This window comes from Nomia melanderi, chromosome 6, assembly GCF_051020985.1.
Source record: "Nomia melanderi isolate GNS246 chromosome 6, iyNomMela1, whole genome shotgun sequence".
Taxonomy (NCBI): Eukaryota; Metazoa; Arthropoda; class Insecta; order Hymenoptera; family Halictidae; genus Nomia; species Nomia melanderi.
Window position 1 is genome coordinate 7,758,244 of NC_135004.1, and position 16,228 is coordinate 7,774,471.

The 16,228-nt window shown below is 43.4% G+C and overlaps 1 protein-coding gene across 6 annotated transcripts in view; it reads right to left on the minus strand.

Moving 5' to 3' along the window:
• The window catches only part of Rbp6 (RNA-binding protein 6), an 824,356-nt gene that overhangs the window by 516,590 nt on the left and 291,538 nt on the right, over positions 1-16,228 (minus strand). Inside the window, exon 1 of one of the 6 annotated variants that reach the window (XM_076368425.1) lies at positions 10,368-10,485. The exons of 3 other annotated variants lie outside the window; for them this stretch is intronic. The gene's annotated coding sequence lies outside the window, so the exon portion shown is untranslated. Of the gene's footprint in view, positions 1-4,419; positions 4,835-10,367; positions 10,486-16,228 lie in introns of those variants that run through there. 2 more of the 6 variants (XM_076368424.1, XM_076368423.1) reach the window with 2 other exon arrangements.

The following is a 16,228-nucleotide window of genomic DNA, read 5'->3' on the forward strand; positions in this document are numbered from 1 at the left end:
TTTCAAAGATAAGTTAAAAGTCCGTTTTAAATCATTTGAAGCGAGTTTTATACAACTCGTAGAAAATGGTTCATGCTGGAATCGAATGTACAATCAATAATCATTTTAGACAACTTGAAAGGTAACAGATAATTTTGAGAATTATTACATCAATCTTGTTTCTTTAAATTTTCATTTTTACTGTCAGTATTCGGCTATTCCATTTATTCAATTCGAATAATTTATGTAACTCTGCATTGCCAATTGTCATTTTCTAGACTTGTATAAAAATAATAGAGTAATTAATTTTAAATTACAATTACCAAGTAAATCTTTTTTTAGAGAAAAGCCACTTTATAAATCGAAATGTAAATGATATCCCGACGAGCAATTAGAACTGATTATCCTCAAATTGCTAGCACCACAGCTGAAAATACCTCCCGTTACAATTTAATACGTTTTAATATCTTCCCCCCGTTCAAATTTCAACGAGATCCTTCACATAATGGATCTTCATTAAAAACAGGACTGTTTCCTGAAAATTTTAAGGTCTTTTATTCCTGTCTCGCGTTCCCGCGTTCTAATAAGTGCACGATCTAATTGCAGGGGCCGTTGTAACGCACGAACTCGGCTTCACTTAATATACGAATTCCAGCTTGATTTATCGATGGCCTCTGCCACGGGTATTCTAAGAGCTTGGCTGCCAGAGGTAGTACCTACTTTATTACGCGACGAGTGAGACCACTATTTAAGACAGTCGAATGTAAGAAGAGTTCGTAAATCTTGTTCAAATGACCTCCGCGTAGCAGGAAAGATATTCAAAGTTCTGTTTTAAGTAGATTCAATGGAATCGCGTGTTCATGACAAGCTTAACGTAATCTACCAATGAACAGAATTAAAAAGAATTTTTTATTAGACTGCCTATATTTACGCGTTCGCAGCATCCACGGACGTGCATCACATTTTATTATATTACTTTCTACCCCTTTGCAATTTTTTAGCCGAAAATTTACTTCAATCGAAAGCTTTCATATCACATTTTACTGTTTTGAACGTCAAGCTAGTTTTGGTTGAAACTTCTCCCGGTGCTAAAATAAAAACACGTGTTAGTTTGATTAAAGTGTGTCGGCTATATATCTCCGATACGGTGTCTGCAATACTTGGCTGTGTCAGCGATATGTGGCCGGTGTGATGAACAGAGTAACACTGTTGCGTTCGAAATACTCGAGTTTTAAAGACTAAGTACGTAGGTAAATACGGTCTGTGAACACTATTATCCTTCAAAAAATGTTTCATGAAAGCATTCATTTCAGCAATTCGAAAAATTTGTGATTATAGTAAATTGAGATCAAGTTAAATTGAGATTTTAAATGTTCTGAAAATAATTTCAATTGATGAACTAAAATAAATGAAATACGACCTTAGATACTTTATGAAGATTCTTGTAACTGCCATTTCTGTCGTTTTATTTTCCGAAGATTCGTGAAAAAGAATGGCTGCAGTCATTTACAAATTCATGCAACGGAAATTCCACAGCTCAAAGAGCGCTCCTCTGAAAAATGCAACCTGTAAGGATTACATAGGAGTTTCGCGAATTCCAAGCATTCGGATACGGTTCCCGGCGAATTCGCTGTTTCGCGCGGCAGATTGCGAACGGAAATGAAATTGAATTTATTGTGTCTTGCCGCGGGTAATATTTCAGCCGGGGCGGGAACGTGCACAGGTGTAACCGAGCGGGAAGCATTAGGGTCGGTAATGGAAATATTTAGTTCGCATTAGCGCGGATGCTTAGCGGGGCAGCATGGAAATGTAAATTAGGTTTAGTTTATGGGTTCGCGGCTGTAAAAAAGCCCGTAAAGTGAAGTGACCGCGTCGCTGGAACGGCTTGCCCGGATCGAAGGAATTACGGCGACGATACGTGTAATGATCTCGTGACAGGGGAGCCTCAGTTACGAGCACGCTAATGGCTCCCCTTAAACGAAAATTACGTATCGGTTATGGCGACGAAAAAGTCCAGGCTAAATTGATCATTAACAGGGAGCTTAAGTTTGGAAGTGCGTTGATAGATTCTTAACGTCATGAGAAAATCTTAGGCGCGTCTAATTACTTCTTTGTACCCGACTAGAAAAACTGAAGCCTTCGAAATACCGAAGTACAAAGAACTTCGTAATCACGATGAACAAGAAGGTAGGTGCAACATACAACTTCGAGGCGTTGTTTTTTTGTTCTTCGAACAAGTAATCCGAGAAGTATAATTATTTATTTTGATATCATTTAAATAGGAAAGATAGCAGTTTTTACATATTTTGAATTATCACACTATTGCAGAGGGAAAAATTTGTCAAATATTAAATAGACTGTTAACCTGTACTACATAAACGCAGTAACTACTTATCATCAATATCATAAATCTAATCACGTTACAATCTTCGAAACAATACTCCAGAGCGCAATACATAATTCGCAACGTATCCTGTAACATTCGACGACTTCTCCCATCGAAGAGCAGAATTTTCTAAATAGCTGCGCTAACAATAGGCGATTCGAGACGTTCGAGAGGTAGCGGAATAATGCCGGCCTTATCGGCGCCATCCACTTCTGGCCGCGCTTTCTTAACGGGATCCTTTGGTCGGCTTCTTTCGAATCGGGGCGAGGACGGTTAAGACGGGCCACGGGGTTTCAATTAACGAAAGACAGTGCCCGGCGTTAATCCGGGAACAATCGCTCCTCGGGGCGGCGATTAGAGGTGCGGGAGGCGCGGAGAATGGCGGGCGAAAGATCGGCCGGCCGCGAACTTTGAATTAATTAAATTCCCGTAATTTCGTATCTGGTTTCCGCACACGTGCCCCCTTTCGCCTGGCGGAAGTTCGATCGTGGAAAATCGCGGAATGAGGCCGCGCTCGGGCACGACGAGATTGAGGCGGGCTCGAGGAATCACGGATTCACCGAAAATACAATCGGATTAGCGAAATGTACAGGCAAGTCGTCGGTGAACCATGCGGACTGGACCGGCGGAATGAAATCGCGGTCAAGCGGTGCGCGATTTCGAAATTCGACCACCGAATTGAAATCTCCGACAATTAAGCGGAAATTGAGATTTGAATAATTTCACGTCGATCGTGGGATTAAAGAATGACCATCGATAGGGAACGACTCCCAACCCGCTCGTCCCGTAATATTCGATTTACAGACTGTCCGTGGATACGTTTTTCATCGGTCACTCGCGCAACCCACCCGATCTCTCTTGACATTTGTCATTTTCCCCGCCCTCTGTTCTTTCTCACTCTCTTCACCCCTTTCTCTCTCTCCCTCTCTCTCTCTCTCTTCCTCTTTTTCCCCACCGCTCTTGAAATTTCCACGATGATATTGGTCGCTTTCACAGGGAAATTGATTCTTCCACAATGTCGTTTCGTCACCTTTGTTTTATTGTAAGGCCAAATTGAGAAATGTAATCACTCGCTGGAGACCACTGTAATAGATTGATTGAAATACTATTGATTCTGTACGGGGACCTATACATTGATTTTTACGGTACCTTGTAAGTAGACTTCAGATGGTTATGCAATTCTAGTTTATAGGCGATGAAAAAAGAAATGGTACTTGAACAGAAGAGTTCGTAGTAGATTGTTTTAAAGAAATTTCTTTTTTAAATATTTTATCGTTGACCGTGGAAATGGGGTTTCTTGCGAAGTATTGTTTCTGTTGAAACCTTCTCAGCTCGTGACAAAGGGGTGCGAAGTTTCAAACGAAATGAGCGCTACTTGCAAAAATAAAATACGTTTCGCGTGACCGGCCTCTTAACACGGGAACGTAAACAGGAAGCAGGAGTGCTCATTGTTCTAAAAGCAATCGCGCCGAACGTTCCCAGCGATGTATTCATGGCTCGCGTGTTCCGCAGTCAGACACGCCGTGAACATTTTTCCTCGCGGGCAGCCTAAATTCTACGAATTTGTTATGTTTCTTTCGAATGTACGTCTCTGGAATGCAGGTACACTTCGCGAGCCACTCAGACGCTGGAAAAATTACTCATCCGAAACAAGAAACCACCGAATATAGTATGCGTAGCTTTGTCATCCACGGTTGCTTCCAATCTCTCTCGAACAAGAACTTTCTTGTATTTCTCAATTGCGCAACTGTACGTCTAACCTCAGTGTAACCATATTTCTCGGACAGTAAAAATAATAGCTATATTTTACTACATTTTAATAAGAACCCTACGCTATTCAAAATATATCCCCAAAACAATATAGACATAGAACAATGAAGAAGTTCTATGTTTAACATAAAATTTGTCATAACGTAATTAATCATAAACTGTTGAAATAAAATACAATACATGCACTCGAAAAACTTGCGAAAGGGTTAAATATCCTACGCCAGTTTCAAGTTTCCGCTTCTTTCGATTAACAAAAGCCACAGAACTAACTCCTCAAAAAGCACCTCGAGAGTAGTCTTTATTTCCGTCCGTCACCCTTCTTTTTCCGTTTCTCTCTCGAATACCGATACAAGGGTTGAAACCCTAGCGAAGAATTCCGCTCGAAAGTTCGCTAGGAAAATACCTCCGGGGAGAGATCGCTAGTCGAACGTCAGACTCGGCTCGAATAAGGTGTGCAGTTGATGCCGCGTAAACATTCCGTCGAACCAGGTCCGCATCGCGGTTGCCGTAATTCCGTCAACGAGAACGCGACTGAGCGCGAGGTCAATTCTCGAGGCGGCGCGAGGCGGTCGAGCGAACAGAAATGTTGCTGTTTGTCGGCCGAACCCGCCATTCTTGAGTTATAAATACGCGCGCCATTCCTTGTCCACTGGGGTGCGAGCGGTTCGGAACGTGGCGGCGACGATGGCCTCAGACACTGTCGCCGAAAACAGGTGAAAGAAGACGGAAAGAGAAAGGGGAGACGGCGACAGAATGGACGAGTGGAACCGGCCCACCTGGCTGCGTCGCTCATCTCATTGAGATCCTTATAACAGCTGCACCGGTCAATGGGGAGATCGTCCTGCGGATTGACCAATTGTAGCTCCGGCTTAAATTAGCCCGACCAATGGCGACAGGCACCACGTCAACGCCGAATCACCCCCAGACCAACCGTGCTCGACGAAATTGTTGCGGAAACCGGCCATACCGGTGTTCCTTTCGCTTTCGCGTTTCTCCCATACCGCGGAAAACTCATTGAGATAGGTGACACCGGTTCCAACTATAGCTGCTCCCTCCCTCCCTCACTCGCCTAATGATAGCCGATCCGGTTCGCCGCTTTTTGCCCGGTAAGCACTCCAATCGGAGCCGAGCTTTACGATACTCTAGCTCGATTCGTAGCGCGCCATCGTGTCGGAATATTAGATCCTTTTTTCTACTTTTACCGTTTTTCGATTTTTGGTGCTACTTATTCTGTTTTATTAAATGTTGCTGATTGAGGGCCAAGAAAACTGAATTGATTATTTTATGCCTTTAAAGAAAATTTTCGAAATGTTTCGTAGCTAAGGTGGCTAGGGACGATGATTTTACTTTCCATTGTGAAATGAAATATTTTATCTAGCATAAATGAAACGGATTTTACGAAAGGAAAAATTGTTGAGAGAAAAGAAATGTCTGTACAGAATTTTTTCGGGCGCGTCAATAACCAATGGCGGGTTCGGATTGAAATGAAGTGCTAAAAAGTTTCCAAAACGAAACCAGCTTCCGAAAAAAGTGATTGATTCGTTTCGTTGACGTCAACCGATTGATCTTTCCCGCCGACTGTGAATCTATCAGGAAATAACGGTCTCTGTCCAGCATCAAAAGGTTCTGGGCGTTTGAAAAATATTTTTCAATGGAAATGTTCTGGGCTTCACGGTTGCCGGTCGACGAGCGCAGCTCAAACGTAGCCTTTCTTTTGAATTCGATAATGATAAAAGCTTTGATCGTTAATATCCGAATGTTCTCTGCAGGGAAAAAGAGAACCTTCGCCTAATCATCGATACTCGTTGATAAACTCGTTAATATTCTTTTAGCTCGTTACGATTGAAGCGACGCGATGTTACGCGAGATAAAATGGATTAAAATTGTTCGTTTAATTCGAAAATCCAGTTACCGCGAGAGGTTGAATCAAACGCGTTGTCCATTGAACAGAATCGACGCGACTCGTACCGAGGTTTGCATTACCGCCTCGATGAATGAGGCCCGCGAACACTGGCCGATTCAGGCCTCCGAAAAAAAGGAGAGGACTTGAAAAACGAGGAAACGGGAGAGCGGGAAGACGGGGGAAAAAGGAAAACGTTGCTCGCAAATGAGCTTCGGTGAAAAGCGACGGACAACGGCATCTCTAAAATCTCTGTATGTCGGATACGTAGCGACAATTACCGCGGCTCTTCGAGGACAGCGCGGAACGAGGTGGAATGGTACGCAACGGAACGCGACGGAAGCGTAACGAATGGCGCAACGGGGCACAGTGTTGTATAAATGCAGCGTTGCTAATGTTAAATCGCCAGCCCGGTAATTACATGCAAATAGCGGCGGCCACTGTTTAAACAGTGCCGCTCCTCCAGCCCACCGTCAATCCACGTTTTCGTTCCAACCGACCGCCGGAACGCGTTGTTTCGTGCTTTTTTAAAAAACGCTTGCCACCCCATACCTCCTCGACAATTCCATTTTTTCCCTGTAAACGTGTCTCATTGCTGCGAGAATAAGGACGCGCCATATCGCCGGGACACCGCGAATAAATTCATCTGCTCGATGTTATACAGTCACTTTGAACGGATTTTTCATCGAGCGAAAGAAGAACGCAAAAAATAAATCGTGTTTCGGATAATTTGATCCTGTAGAATATAATGCATTTTTCCAACGATTGACTTGTATTCTTTCTATTAATACTAGAACTATACTTCTTTTAGAGTTATCGAAAGGGTACGAATGATTCTCTGAGAAATTAATAAATAAATTGATTTAGATACGACTGAACTAGAATATAAGCAGAGTGAAATCCCAATAAATAAATCTTTATACATTTTATAAAAAAGTACGAAGCATCGAATTTTACTGATCGGCAATTCGAGTAAGCGATATCACATTTTCACTTTTTTTTATATACAATTGAATAAGATTAACATAAAATCTACGTTCCGCTTAAGGTGCTCTTACATTCGCTAGAACAGACAAAACTATTGTTGAGCACTAGCCCCATAATATTTGAATCTGCATACGCATTGTATCCAATGCGCGCACAATACGGCGATATTAAAGTTGAACTCAGAAGTTGGCCGGGCGAGCCGGTTAAAGTGAAACAAAAATTTTTATTTCGCCCGCACGCCGCGCGGTTAAAGCAGTATTACAAACAACGTCGGCGATACCCGGAGTAATTTTTCAACGACACGCCAACCGTCCACCTCCCTCCTACAGATCTGTAAAAACTAATTATTCCGAACTTTACTGCGATCACGCGTATGCAAAACGCGTGTATTTCTACATTGTACGCCGACCGCGGCAGCGTCGTGTATGAGAATAAACACGGGTAAAATGGGACGCGGTTACCTGTGTTTGCACAGCGCAAACCTATTACCAATAAACAAGAAATTTGCCCGAACGTTTATCCGTTGTTTGTTAGCCCAATAAAAATCCACTCAACCCCCCGGCAATTTCAACTAACGAAACGTTTCGATGAATATAACGTTTCCCGTGCGTAACGAAGAAACCCGAAACATTAATTTCGCAACGAAGGGCTCGATGGAACGAAAATGAATGCCAATTACCGACAACGGTGGAACTGTTTCGATTAAATTGCGAATGATTCCATTAGTAATGTTTCTTGCGCCGCATTCTTCGTTTTTCTCTTTCGGAACTGTGATAAATTTAACATTTCATAAATGTATGATTAATTAATATTTGTTTATTAGGATATAATTAAATATTGGTAAATACATACCTTAATAATTTTATGTTCAGTGCTGACTTTATAATTAGTTTTACCTTAGATTTACAATTAGTTTGTCCCGTAATGGATTTATAATTATTTCATTTGATACAGGAATTATGTAAACTTTGCAAACAGTCTGTCTAGAGATTTTAAAGATTCATTAGATATATACGTGAACGTGTAATACATATTCCATTCCAATCAGAAACAGAGGATAAAAATGAATGCGTTACCATATTCTGAATATTGTAAACATATGTCACGTCTGTCTGCTATGCTAATCGAAATGCTACAAATATGGAACACATGATATCGAATGCGCACTGACCCAATTGATCTGTCAGAACTCGTGCCCCAATAAATGTGATTACGGTGCAGTTTTCACTAGTGCAAACAGCATCGTCCGAATAAATAGAAAAATCCTCAGGTGATCGGAAGAAATAGATACACGTTCTTATACGAAACACGTTAATCACTGTAAATTCACAATGATTAAAATAACATTAATAGTTGCTTGAAAGTACATTATTTCTTTTCTATAAAACTTTTAACCCTTATACTACCAGACTGAAACGAAATACATGCAAAAACTGCTAGAGCGAATTTAATATGAATGCTTTGAGCCTAAAAGAACGAGGTCGATATATCTGCAATGGCAGTTTTAACGTGAACAAATATTCAGGATCGATAAAAAGATTAAAAAAGATTAACGATTATTATTGTTAACGGTTCCACTTACAGCTATATTCCAAAGATTATTCTCAGTTAAGTAAAGCAATTCGTTCCAAGAAAATGCGTCGCGAAACGTATGGTAACGGGCGCAGATAATTTTGCTTAAACCCTAGACCTGGCCTATCCGAGGCGCGACCAAGGGAAATCGAGTCAAGTGGATCAGAATTGATGGCGCCGAAGTAATCCTGAATAATCGACAACGCTAGTACGCCAGGCCCGCAGTTTCGACACCGTCTTGCACGCCGGAATAGTCGGGCAAACCGACGTCGGCGACGCAGTTATTTTTCGAAATCGGCTAATAGTTGTGACGCGTCGCGGCTGTTTCAACCGAACGTTTCGCAACCGTCGGTCTATAATTACGTGGCGGTCGCCGTGCGTTTCCGCCGCGCCGGTGAAATACGGCGCGAAGCGGAACGGCATTTTTTCTTTTCTCTTTTCTTTTTTTGCCTTTTTTTCGTTCACCGACGCGCGCCGCGCCGCTGCGAACGTTTCCATGAAACTTTCGCAAATAAACATTCGCGGCGTGACACGGGCGGTCGCGCGACAGCCAATTAAATTTGTTCAGAATTACGCCGGGGTCCGGAGAATTATGCATCGGACCCGGGGAGTATTTGTCTCTTTATCCGAACTGTTGGCCAACAAAGCGACACGGTAAAACGAATCGCGGCATGTAATAACGCTCCATAAATCTAACTCGGCTGGCGACGCGCTTCGGACAATGGAGGAAGAGAGAGAAAAATGCGGAAGACACAAAGAACGCGAAAATACAATGGCTAAACAGACCGAGAAAACGAACGGGTGGGTGAACGACAGCGGTAAGGGAAAAGGGGGAACGGGAGGGCAACAGAGAGAGACCGAAGTAAAGGGAACGAAAACCGCAATCACCGCGTTCGTTCTCCGAGAATTGGTGTCCTTCCGCGACACGTACGAATTTTCCGCCATGCGTTTATACGTGATAATAAACAGCCTCTCGTAATTTCCTGTAGGAGAACTCAGAATCTTTGTTTTGATTTCTCATACGGCGACAAAGGAAAGTGTACTACTCGTATATGGAGGAAATTGTGAAATAATTTCAAATCGATGTGTAAGTTTTGTTCCAATTTTGTCCAGTGTTCAAACCCAAGTCTAACATAAATAAGTATGTGGAAATGGTGTACGAATTTTTCTTCAATATCAAAATTTTTCAGGAAAGTATATACTATGACTTTAATAGTTGATTATGTTTCTACCACGTATTTTTATGTAGATATCCATAGTTGAATGTAACTAATACACGTAATGTAAGATATAAAATTACAATTGCGTATTAACCAATTTTTAATTATGGCCGCTCAAATCGGACATATACCTCACTGCTCGCCGTGCCGTTTGCATGTGCTCGATAGTCACAACCAATTGCGCCCGTTACCAAAAACACGCGGAAACGAACAAAAAAAAAGAGAGAAAACGATTCAACTCATTGATCACTGTGTTTCAATTGTGCACTGCCGTTTATATTACGTACAACGTGTCGTATATTTGCACGCCAGTGTTTCGCTCAAGCGCAAAAAATATATAAATAATATAGAGCAGAACTAACGTTCGAGTGTTAGTTACGCGTATGTACCGTGAAAAACGCAGCGGGCAATTTCCTAATTGAAAAATGGCACGTGCATTGCATCACGCACTTCAGCGTTCTTTTTCATTTTCCTCTTAATGATTAATGAAAATATGTTATATGTTCGAAACAACATAACCAAAAAAGCATGACAAAAACAAACGTTTACTTACTAGTATTTACTATGTATAACCTTATTACCGATCTCAAACGATAGAGCCGTAAAACACCGCTAACATATTTATTCCCCGGAATACGAGTTTCTTATCCGAGGCAAACGCAACGCTAAATATCAATGAGTGCAACGTTCATGAAAATCGAATAGGAATAAACCCGAAACGAGATGCTCGAAAATCTTCCGCTAGAGCACGGGTATGGGAGGTTGGCAAGAAGCGGCTAGCCGTTTCGAAATAGAGCCATCCACGGGCCGGTAAACACCAGGAATTTATAGGAGCGTTAGCGTTGCCGCGGGTAAACGCGATATTGGCAACGAGTCGGTGGGCTGCGCTGCGGCGGGCTACGGTAAATAAATGGACAATATCATCGTTGTCGTAAAAATAATTGCTGGCTGCGTGCTCGCCCACGGACGATTATTGCTGGTCGCAGCAATTAGTCGTCGCGAGTTGATGCACCGCGTAACAGTTTATCGCCGCTTACCGCGGATTTTTGTGCCGGCGATCCGGCCGCCATCGCTTCGCCCTGTCACGGCTACGCGTCCCGCATTTCACCTCTTATACGCTGGAGGCAGCCGCCGCGTTATCGCGTTTCCTCGAAGCTCCACGAACGAAATCACTACGGGTTTATCGCGACACGGGCGACTTCATTCCGCAAGCGGCTCACCCCTGACGATTTTTCCTCGCGGTACGTTAGACAATTTCGATGTTTGATCAGATACCGGGCTTCGTACGTCCGATAAATCGTCCAGGCGATTTATACTCGTTACCGTTGGACGGGAGAGGGGCTGGGAACGCAAATAACCCGCTTTAATCAACGGCTGCGTTTTCCATTAATCGTACCCCGACTGCGTTTAATTTTGCTATGCGCCGCGATAAGTACGAAACGCCTCTTTATTAGTAATCACGTATCAATGTTAACCGTTTCCATCGGAATTCTGTTTGATCTCGTTCGGAAGCGGTGATTTAAGATTAAACGAGGATTACCGAACGAGTAACAAAAAGCTGGAGAATAACGGTTGTAATGCACTCTGACTGTCACGAGCACTTGGAATATATGCTGAATTTTTCTTGAGGGATCACCCAATGTTGGGACTAATAGTTCTAATGACTGACTGACTGAATGATGTACCTCCCTGAACGGAGATTTTCTGAAGTGTTTCTAATTTGTTCCTAAATGAACGTGGTTGTTAAATGAACGTGTTCCTGATTGAATGTGTTCCTGTTTCTAATTTTCAACTGAATCTGACTCTGGTTTGTTTCTAAACTGTGTTCTAATTGTACTGATGCTATTTCTGTTCTGATTCTAAACTCTAACTGATGCTGTTTCTGGTCTGATTCTAAACTCTGACTGTCTGAAGGGTTTTTGTAATCTTCCTGGGCCTACCCCCTCCCTCTTGATGTACGAAGGTGGGCCTCGGGGGCGGTTTTTTATCCCTTCCTAAGTATGATACCCACTCCTGTATCATCCCCTTCCAGTACGCCCGTAGCGCGGAATTTCCCTGGAGCGAGGGTGACGGAGCTGGTCGCTACGCTGGACGAATGTTTGGTAACGTTGAGGAAATTCCATTAGGTCAAGACCCTTAAGGACATTTTTTTCTGAAATTCTAACGGACCCTCTGGAACACGACTTTACAATACCTGGGCTAAAGTGAAAAAATAGACAATGGTTGATCTCTAAGCTGAACCCTTATGTGCTGCATATTGGCTGCAGGCCAGCCTGCTAAAGTACTGAACGAAAAGCTAACGGTTATGAACGTCTTTATAAATACTTTCCCGTATCGTAAAATTGTCCCCTTGTTGTCCCAACAACGGTTGCTAAACAAGTAACAAACAGCTTGTTAGCAAACGACTAACGAAGAGACATATACGGAGGCAATAAATGTTTATTACGATTCCACGAATATTTTCGATCGTTCGTCACGCGCATATATTGTATTCCATATTCCTGATACATTTCACACGCGAAATCACCGTTTCTCCACTCGCGTCATTGATTACAGGTAAGCCTGTATATTTCGAGACACAACGACTCAGCATAACAACATTCCGTGTAATAGACGCAGTGACTTGTAAACCTGTTACAATTCACGTGATTTGCAGTTCGAGTTATTGTGTTCCTCGTGTTCTACATTTTTATCGGGCCAGCGTATTTCGTGATCCATGTTTGCACGGCGTGTCCCGTGTTCTACCGTATCCTACATTTTGTCCGCCGAATTATGGCTGTATCTGCAGTTTTATCAATTCGATTATCAGTTTTATTATTCGAGTGTGTAAAATTGTAGCTGAACAAGTCCGCCGTATTCGAGTCGATCGGCGTTCCACAGTTATTAGGATCGTCGCGCTAGGCCCATTGGTGCGTGTCGCGATAAGGTACCTGAACTGACGAACGAACGTCAACGCAGCGACGGGACAAAGGGCAGAGGATAATGGACAATGGCCACCGTAGTTTACTCCAGGTGAATTAAACTCGCCACAATACGCCTTCGGTCGTCGCGAAGTCGAGTGAAATTGAACGGGCGGCCGCGTTGCACGGCTTCCATAAACCGACGATCGCTCGCTCAAAGATGACCAAGGGTTTGACGAACGCTTTGTCGCCCGCGCTGCACGACGCTCAATTAAATATAAACCATTCCGTACCCCGGCCAACGGTAAGGCCGTCGCCACTTGTCTTTCGTTTCCGAGACACTGAGCACCTCGTAAACGAGGAAGTAGTTCGAAACGCATCCACGACCGCATAAACCACTTTATTACATTTCGCGTCGAATGAAATGTATATTTATCTTCCCCACTATTTATCCAAGAATATACGATATCCCATATTCAATGTGAAATTAATATAGACGCGAATACAAGCGTCAGATTTGCGGCGAACAAAATTTCAGTGAACAAAGTAGCAACTAAAAGTATCACTAAAACAAGGATTCTCGGTAAATCTTATGAACAATAGAACTACCGTGCTAGTAAAAATGACTGGTTAATAAATAAATAGTTTCACTTGAATACTATAGAGAAAGTTTGAAGAAACTGAAAATAATCGATTGCTACAATGTTTCTAGAGATTACATATCAGTCGTAATAAATGCTCGGTAGTTCTAGTGTTAAAAGATGTTTTCACTCATCCCCGTAACTTTTAATCGTACACATTCCAATTCGCCGTAACGAACTTGACATTTCTAATACTCCAACGACTCGATACTATCATCCACGATCTTCGAGAACCAAGATCGAACGATACTTGTCGGCCCGTGACCAAGGAATTCGGCAAAGAACTGGCATGGAAAAAACGGAAAGTATGTCAATGGAGTATGGAAAGGAATTACGTAAGCGAAACTTCCGCGGAGCGGCGGTCGCGATATTAATCGAGAATCGACTACTACGCCCGTCCGATACATGGTCCCCGTTGCGGAATTTATCGTAATGGCGGAACTTCCGGCGCGGGGCCACGGACAACTTCGCGCGAGGACTTTTCCGGCGAGCTTCGTAAAGATACAGGTAGCCGTAATTCGAGCCGAACTTGGAATCGCGTGCGCATAAGTTGAGTCAGCGATTCCCTTGTGAAAGATTACAACGTAAGGGAAATAACGACGTAGATAGTATGGATAGCGGAGAGTATGTGGCTCGGCGGGGCGGGGAGGGAGGAGGGAGAGCGGGGCGTGAGGAGGGCGAGCAAGGCGGTGGCGGAGAGCGGAGAGATATAATGGGTTAAGTTTCATCGTCGTGCTTCGACGAATTTCCGGGTCGAGCTCGCGCTAACGCGGTGCTTCCAAGGGAGTACCACAGGCTCTTCTTGGGTAACCAAGTTAAGTTGTTAATTTCCGCGCGCATGCTTCACGCTTGGCTTGAATTTCTTATGCGGACCTGATGCACGACCTCGTCCTCGCACTGTGAAAAGAAACTGTCCTTACAGTTTTACGCACTCGCATTTCCGTTTTACCGACCTTTCGTCTCGGACGGAACACAGGGACAGCTACGCTCAATCCTTCGTTACGGAAATGTTTAAAATACACTGGAGGATTTTGATGAAACTGTTTGTAAGCTGCTGAAGGGTTTCAAGTTAAATAACGAATCCCTCGCGTATACTTGAACTCGTGAATTTAGAGTTATGTTGGAGACAGCGGTTGAACTTCGTTTAATGCTTAGCAACGGTGAAATGTTAGTGAGAAATTTATTGAGAAAAAAGGAGACGAGTGGTAAAAGATAATTAGAGAATTACTTCAAGTGCGGATAGAGGAATAAATACGCTAGACAAACAGATTGCGATAAGTATCTACAAAATAAACGAAATTTCAACAAATCTTCAACAAAGTTAGAAGTGGAACGTGTTCCGAAGATTGCAAACGATCGCCGAAAATTTCTATCATGCCACGCCGCTGTTCGTCAAACATGATCGCAGGAAATCGATGCCAGTAAAACCGACGAGAACGTAGCCGAACGTCCGCTTCGTAGAACACCTACGCCCGTTACCAGAAAGAAAGGGGAGAAATCAATTTGCTATCCAGACTCACCGGAAATGATGCGGGAAGTAAGTCAGTGGGACCGGAGAAATTCCGAATAAAACGGTCCGTGTACGCTCTGATCGGCATTCAATCGCGGAGCGGACTTTCGAGCAGCTGAATCTGTTTCAGCCATCTCCGCACGGCATCCTTTAATCGTGCCAGGCGGTAGACGATCGAAGAACGATCCCCAGGAGCCGGGCACCCGCGCCTGAACGGTAGAACAGGTTCCACGCGTTTCCTCTGGCTCGCTGTCTTCCTCGCTCTTTCGTACGCACGCTCAAACGAACACGTGCCTGACGCGTCTCCCTTTCCCTCTTTCTCGATCCTCTTCGCTGTCTCTTTCTTTCCGTGTTTCATTCTTTGTTCTTTTTTGCTGCTCGTTCCCCCTTGTTCGTTCTTCTCCGCCTCGTTTTATCACGGCCCCGTGCGGTTGTCAGCACGGTGGGCGGCTGTTATGTCGGGGTTATGGGCAATATTTGTCACGTCTTATCGCCAGGACACATCTTAAGCACGGAAAATTAAACATGTAATCGCGCAGTTATTATCTTGTTAACCGCGGTCGAGAGTAGGAGTCTTCTCGGCGCCTATAATTCCCGGCCACCGGCTCCGACCGGCCCGATTTCGAACGATCCCCCGAGATACGCTTTCGGATGAGACGGGCTCGTTAACCAGATACTTACGGGGACCTGTCCGTTGCTCGCGCTGCGCTACGTCGCCCGGCAGATTGTAAAGTATGCCGGCGAACAAATTGCTCGTACACGTCGGATTTTAAAGAATCTTTCGGCTGATCGGCCGGACGCGTGCGGGAATTACACGTAGACAAGGTCCGTCCACCTGACCGCATGACGGAGTGGTATCGTTTAAACTGCCGTAACTCTGCTCGCTAAATTTATTGGACCCTTGAAGCGTGATAGCGTTATCGGGTATATACTTTCGCGGTGTTCGGGGTTAGGGTGCATGAAATAATAGTGATACGATAGATATACATAGTTTGGTCGGTTGCTCGTTTCGGTACAGCATATTTTATGTATATGGCGCAGAAACAGATAAGAACGCTCCGCGCAAACTTATTTCGGATACTTAACGTTAGCTTACTTTTTCGCTTGTTTGAAATATAATGTTTGAGCTCTGTTGTTAATAGTTGCTTCCGTAGGTGTGGATGAACGGTTCTGAGTTTCTTGGTGATAGATTTATGAGCTTTCCTTGAAGTAACGAACGATAATTATGAGGGTTTGAAATAGAATTGTTTCTTCTCATAATTGATATTGAATAAAATATGTACTATGCTACTTTATGGATACATGACTTGTAGAATTAGATGGTTCGGTTAACTTGCAAGGATTTAAAATAGAAATTTTTAGA